Genomic DNA, 8,091 nt, shown 5'->3' on the forward strand with positions numbered 1-8,091 from the left:
AGGGGTAGAATTAATAGAGATATGTCAAGTCATAAAAGGGCTGAGACTGGATCACTGTATTTCACCATGTGGATATTACTGTGTGTCTCAAGGAGAGTGGTGTCAATACAGCAGGGAGGGCAGAAGCGTGATTGGAGGGAAGGTCAGAAAGAACGGAAAGCGAGTGTAAATAAGTACTGACAGTCTTAGAATCATAATATTTCTGGTCTGTCCAGTGCCTTAGCTAACTACAGCTTTTAGGTGTGGAATGGAAACCCTAAGAAATTGATGACAAAACAAATAACCAGTCACTGGCAATCACAATTGTTCACTCTCATTTTAAATATTCATCAGTCACATAAAATTGCTTCATTCTGAAAAAAGGTACATTATTTTTGTTTGTTATTATTTGTTAAAAGCAAACACACGGACTTCAGAAATAAAATATTTTTGCTTTGTCCAGGAAGACGTCTGCCATTATTTTGACTATGATATTCTGGGGAAGATAGAAATATAGAAATTGTTTCCCACTTTCCTTTTCATGCTGCTCTGCATTCCAGAAAGGTAGCGTGATTTCTGCCCCTCAGTTACCTTTCTACAGAAGCCATATTCAATGATTCTTTGAACTATGAATGTTAACAGCAAAGGGACAATTTAATTTTTGTACTCTGGTCACTTTTTTTCTGTACTTAACCTCACAAAAGAATATTATCTCTGGTTCTTAAATCTTTTTCTCAGAGTAAGTTGTATTTTGTTTTAGAATAATAGGAATTGAATTTCTCTTTTTACTCAACATCAAAGTCTTGCAAAGGCCTCTGTGCCACCCTTCCGTCTCTTACCCGTTTTTGATGTTCTCCGGAGAATAGAGGAGGGAGAATAATATCAAGTTTTTATCTAAGTATCACCCAGCTCAGCATGATCTCATGAAGAAAATGGAAAGAATGATCCACAATGGTCAAGGAGCTAAAGATTAAACTTGATCCATAATTAAACAATGCATTCACATGGCCGAGCAAAGAGTTTGCAGCTATTACTGATCTCTCATTTCTTTTTTCCACAAGGGTTATCTCCACTTGAAAGCTTTCTTTGAAAACATTTCTTTGGCAAGTAGTCTAAATTAGTTGCTGCGACCAATATTAATTTTCGTTATATGTTTCTAGAGTATTCCATACAATGGGATAGAGATATTTTATGCAGATTTTTAATTAAGATGAGTCAAAGCCACCATGCTAATAATAATAAATAGATAGATACCACACATATACACTGTGTAGTTCTGGCTCATTAGACAGAATATGTAGAAAACAGCAATCAAAGCATCGTTTCTTTGAACATTTACTTTAATTATGATACTATAGGCTACATATAATATTTATTCTAGGGCTGTGTGAAGGAGTTTAAGATGAAAAAGTATAATTGTGGTAATTATGACTTGAGGCTTTCTTCCTTGAGTGTTTTTAGGAGGTATGTGTGCCATAAAAAATATTAAGTAAAAAAATAAAGGCTCTGGGTGTGAACAAACTTTCAGCTTTTAATAGTTATCATCATAGTCAGTTCTGCTATCATCTTAGCATATTGTCATTTTGACTTTTTTCTTAAAATCTCTTTGCATAATTATGTAGAATGCAATCTCTCAGTTTTTCTTGAGGGTGGAGCACTTAGTCCTAGAGGACTTAAGCTTCTGTAGGTATTTTTTTACTTTCTGGATCCGAAAACAAAATAAATGTATGTGTTTTATTCTCTTACATCTGGTTTTCTTTGTGAAGAGGGAAGCTTTGGCACTTTAGAACAATGGATGCAAAATTGTCTTATTTTCCTTCTGAAACACCCTATATGCCGTATAAAAATACATATGTATGCGCAGGCTTTAGTTTTTGTTGTGATGATGAATAGTTGTATAAAATTCTGGCTTCTACATTTCTCAATTTCTATTCAGATACATAAATGAAGTACAAATACAAAATAAAGAATATAAAAATTAGTTAAATGGTGGACTAGCTTACACTGATCCTAAATCACTACACACACACACAAACTCATGGATACACACAAGTGTACACTCACGTACGATGAATTGCCTACAACTAGAAAAATATTTCACAGGTGCACAATAAATATTTTGAATAAGACTTCATACCAGCTTTTAGTATAATTATTTTATGACCTTTACAAAGCTACTCATATATTTAAGAAGAAAAAAGTGAAGCAAAATGAAAAGTTTCAGGACTGAAAAGAATTTCCTGCAAATCTCATCACTCAACCTTAGGTTTGACGACCATCAGCCTAGCCTCCCTTTATTCACACAAAGCAGACTACAATACAGGAATAGTTTAGACAATGAAATAGTATTGTGCATAGTATTTTAAACTTAAAATTATACTTCATTTTATTGGACTTCAATTGAAGAAAAGGAAGCTAATATGGGACTTAAAGAATTACTGAGCCCAGTGTGTGCGCACTGCTATGTTAAGATGTGTCTCATAATGGTAGCTTTTCATTGAGAATACCGAAATCTAGTGTCTTTTACTTTTAGCAGAAATGACCAGTTTAATAAAATACATTATACAGAATAGTTGGGAGAGTTGGAGAACCAAGTTCATGTCCAAAACTCAATGAATACTATACGGAATCATAGCAAAGTTCTGAAGTGATTAGGAACTCACTACCACCACTCCTAAAGCTCACATCTGAACTAGAATCATTATATGACAAGTATTACTGAAATCCAAACATATCTGCCTATCCATGCCAGATACAGAAAACCAGAAAAACAGTGACAAAACTAAATACAGCCAGGTTTGTTTATACTTCCTGCATAGAACTGAAGACTCAGGAGAAATCTTCTGTCCCGTAGACCTTGGCCCACGTGCCTGCCAGCTAGCTGCCGCGTGGCCAGAGAAGTAAGTGACCTGCACTGTTCCTCCAGGAAGATGTGACTTGTAATATGGAAATTTGTATTGTTGGACTTTTGGAGGATTGGACAGTCAAGTATAACAGTTATCCATTACATGTCTCCTGCTTATTGATCTCATATTACTTTTTTCATTATATACTTTTTTCTTTTAAAGGAGCACACCCAATAATACTGAGAAATTGTACATGGGAGGCAAAATTTTGAGCACTCGCATAGTTAAAAGAGTTACTTTCAACTAATACTTCAAGCTTAAAATATATTTGACTCCCTGCTAAGAAATATGAGGAAATATCACTCAGACTTCCTCCCACATTTGCTCTTTCAGCTTTCATTTTTAATTATGTTATCATTTTAACTTTTCCAAGAAGTATAACATTCACATTAGATTATGTAACTATAATTACTTCAGTTCTTTCATCTTCAATGTTGGTGTAGATGGATTCAGTTCTCACTAACCATGATTTTTTACAGTTTCCATTTTTTTAAACCGTGTGTGTGTGTGTGTGTGTGTGTGTTCTTTCCTCTTTGGCTAAATCTCATTATGCAAGAGTGAGAAGTTGTGCCTTTTATATTAAATATAAAGGACAACTGCACTAGGTATAAATTGTGTATAACATTTTCTCTTAGAAATATATAGCTATTTTTACAGTTTTTCTGTAACTAAGGATTTCTTTGGAGACTGCTAAAGACTGCCTTATAGTCCCCTTTGAAGGTGACTTGTTTTTTTATTTTTTCATGATTGATTCTATGATTCTTTCTTTATTCTTAAAGATTGGGGAATTTACCAGAAGGTATGTTTTGACATCAAACCCTCTGCATCCATTTTTCCTAGAATGTCATGAGACTCATTTTGTAGATTCAAGCCTGCTCTGTTTCAAAAACAGTTTGCCTTAATTGCATAATTGAATTTTGTCAGACTTGTTCTGTTTTTAGGGATACAAATTATATATAGTTCAGTATCCTTCACTGTATCTATAATTTTGTGCACAGTCATGTTCATGTTTCATTTTTGTTTTCACTATATACAGGGTCTGGCACAAATAACACCCTTTTTATTACATAAAAATGTTTTATTACAAAACCATAAGCATATGATTCTGTAACACAACAATGTCACACTTAAGCACACCATATGACACTTTATGGGGAATGTTCAAATTGCTGTTCTTCTTGTAGAAGACCATTCACGTACCCTACCAACCACACTCAATGGTGTTACTTCCGCCAGACCCTGTATTTTATTTAAGTGATCTACGTTTTTGACTTGGTATTTAGTGATATTCATTTTTATGTGACATTTTTAATGTGACTTTTGGAAGCATCATATTTTTCTTGTCCACTTACACTTCTTCCCTAAGATCAGTAAGATCACTTTTCAACACTTTCTGCTCTTTGCATTTCTTCATTTGAACACTTGTAACTCTTTTTCCATTTGTAAAATTTAAAGCAGTTATATCACCTAGAATTTCTTTATGTTTTTATGACATCATCTGTGTTTCTTTGAATAATTCTGTTTATATCTCTTCTTCATCAACCTTCTTTAGTGCTTTTAATCTTTTATGAAAAGCATGCTTTACTGTGTGGTTTTTGTGTTGGAGTTTGGTGGTTCATTGACAGGACACACATCTGGAGGACCCTGTAGGCCCTCCGCCTTTTAATGGCTCAGCTGAGAGCTGGTCCAGTGAACGGAGCTGGTGTGCCAAAAGCCAAGGTCTCCAGCTCATGTAAGCAGTCTTGGCACGTAGGAATGCTTCCAAGGCTCTTGGTATGTACCGCTTGAACTTCAGTGTGCATAATCCCTGGTGCTGTTCCAGAGCCTGGGGGTAACTTCATATATTTCTTGTTGCTCAATGTAGGGGATCAGCAAAAACTACAACCCAGGGGCCAGATCCAGCCTGCTTTCTGTTTTTCATTGGCATCGGAGCTAACAATCGTTTTTACATGTTTCTGTAGTTAAAAAATTCAAAGAAAATTAATAATTCCTGAACCATGAAACTTACATGAAATTTCAACTTTGGTGTCCGTGACTACAGTTTTGTTGAAACACAGCCTGCTCATTTATTTATGTCTACGGCTGCTCTCACACTGCCAGTGCAGAGGAGAGTACTTGCAGCAAAGAAGATACGGTCCACAGAGGCTCTGTCTATGAAATATATGCTGTCTGGTCATTTACAGAAAGGGCTTATCTACCCCTGACTTAGGGAAACTAGATGTCCCCCAGCCTCCATCTGGGGCTTACCCATGAACATGTAGCACGCATGCTGTTAGGCAAGTGCTCACTCTTGGTGTACCTGGTTGCATATCCACCATGCTGACCTAGCCAGATCCTTTCTCCTAGAACTTGGGCTTTGATGCATACAGAACATCTGTGTCCACGCCATGTTAGAGAAAAATGAGAGTGTGGGGGCCCATACTCACCCTACTATTTCTCAGTTTATAAATTCTCCCCTAACAAATTGTGTGTTGTGTTGGGAACTTGCGGGGCTAGCGGCGGGGGCCTGTGCCAGTCTTGCACGTCATTCCTCATCATCGAACATTAACAGCTGCTAGTGGAAAGGCCTGTGGAGTCAGTGTGGACCTGTGGTGGCTGGAAGACCTGAAAAAGTTGGGAGCACTACACAGCTTCCATTTTGTTTTGATTTTTTTACCATACTTTTTTTTCTTGGTCCTTCATGTCTATCTTTCTCACCATTCTGAGATATCAAATTGAATCTTGATGGGGACATTTTTTAAAATCTTTCTAGATAAGCCTAGAACTCTTATAATGAATCATGATCTTATAATTATCCTAATTTTATGTCATCTTAAATATGGGGACATCTATACATTGTTGTTGTTCCCTCATTTTGTTGTTTGCAATATTTGGCAGGTGATTTTAAAAGTTTGTTCTCTGAGCCATGGTCATTTTCTTTCTAACCTGATGATGGAATATTCTTTTTTTCTATCAGTGATTATTTATTGTTGTTGGAAAAATTCAAAAAAGCTGAGGGAATAAAAATTTTCTTTTGCCATTTTAAAGTAGAAACTTCAGGCTGTTTTATACCCTTATAATTTTTTATTGTCATGTATAATTGATCTTGCTTTATGCCCCTAAATTTAATATCTGTCCTGACATTAAACTAGTATGATTTTCTGCTGTATGTGCAAGAAAAATTACTAAGACTTAATTAAACTGTGATTTGACATTCTTAGGACTACCCTTTCAATTATATATACTAGAGTTATGCTAATAAGAGTAGACAGTTAAGTCCTCTGTAAACATAACACCCATTATTTCTTCTGCTAGAAAGAAAATAACATTAACTTACAAATAAATTTGAGCCATAATTATAAAACACTTCCAACATTTCCTTAACATCGGCCACCAAGAATTTACTGTCATTTATTCTTTAAAACCAAGTTAACTTATTCATGCTATCTTTTGTAAGTTGCCATATTTTGGAAGATATTTTATATACCTCTTCAAGTACTTCTTAGAAATTGCATGTCTAAAATTTTCATGTGAAATATTTCAGAATGAAGCTTATTTTAAATGATCAATTGCACAAAGATATTAGGGCTTACTTTTCTTTTTGTTTTTAAGAATAAGATTTTGTTGACAAAATGTTTTAGGAGTGGTTAGCCAAGACTGAAGAAACAGTGTTTAAGAATGTCAATTGTACATAGAATAACAATTTGGATAACGTAAAAAGGGAGGTTTTGGGGTTTTTTTTCGAGGAAGACTGCCTCAGTAACAGCCAACCACGAGATAGAAGGCCGCACAGGCCTGAGACCTAGTAGCACCCTTAGGAGTTGGAACAAAGACAAGCTATAGATCTTTATATTATCTTGAGTATAAGAAAAGGTCAAAATATTTACAGAAAGCTGTGAGCCATGCATGAAATTTTTAAAACTTACTTTTCTTTTATTCAGGATTCTTTCATGTGTACTAGATACCATTTTTTAAGAAAAGTAAATGTTAAAATTTTAACTACAATGAGTCAGACCTTTTCATTAGCTCTTTTTCCCTCTGTTTCCCAAGTAGAATAGGATTGTGGGTAAAAGGAGAACTTATTCAAGGATGGCACAGCACAAACTGGAAAAACCTCTCATGACTAAGACAATTGAAAAAAAGCAGATGTTTATTGAATTCTTCTCTTGCCAGCTCTTTAATGAATGAAGATGTTGACAGAAATTGTTTTCTTCCTTGCCCTAGTAGTGAGGAATCATTAAAATAAAATAAAAATCATGCATACTGCAAAGATTTCACATTTCTACTGGTCTTAATTCAAAGATAAGTCATGGAAAATTCTCACAATGCCAGTTTTTTACATGGTTTTTCTCCCGCTATTTGTAATTGTATAATTTATTCCATTATTAACTACTGTAATAAAGTTCATTTAACATACTTGAATATTTTTTCCTTCATTTAAAGCAGAGTTTGTTAATATTTATATATAGGCCAAGAATTTTTATCTTAATTCTTTCATATGAGTTAACAAACAATATTAGTGTAATTTATATTGTGTGGTTCTGATTATTGGGATATACTGGGATAAAATAAATATCTTATATTGCATACTTATTCCAGAAATGACACGATATGACCTAAGTGTTTTGCCACTTCTCAATAATAAATGTTTTATTATAATCTTCATTTACATTGCCTTCTCCTATGTCATTACTTTATGTGTCATTATGCATACTTATAGATAATATTTTCCATTTAGGAGCCCCTACATAGACAACACAAAAGTTGGAATGGAGAAGATGTTGTATCCATGAAATGGTAAAATGTAAGTACTTTTGAAAACCATTGTATCTTCATTATAGGAAGGAATATTAAAATAGTTGTGTTAATTAAATGTATATAACTAAGACAGAAAAGACTAAAAAACTGAGAACAAAAGGGTACATGAATACTTTCAAGTTCTGATAAATGCTATAATTCTATCAATGCAAAGTTAAGCTATTTGAACATCAAAACTTCATTTCCCCACACAGTTATTTTATATATCACCAAACAGAATGTCTAACATGATCAGGTTCCCCCCCAAAGTACTTCAGATTCTAATTAGTAATCAATAAAATATTTCTTTGGATTTTTTAAGCAATATTAAATTCCTGGGGTGAACTTCTATTTCCAGGTATGATGAACTACCATTTAGCAGACTGAAGCTGCTTCTTAGAGAAAATGTGCAAGTTAAAGTTGAAGGCTT

The sequence above is a fragment of the Sturnira hondurensis genome, unplaced genomic scaffold, assembly GCF_014824575.4.
Source record: "Sturnira hondurensis isolate 20B ecotype Veracruz unplaced genomic scaffold, ASM1482457v3 Scaffold0001509, whole genome shotgun sequence".
NCBI lineage: Eukaryota > Metazoa > Chordata > Mammalia > Chiroptera > Phyllostomidae > Sturnira > Sturnira hondurensis.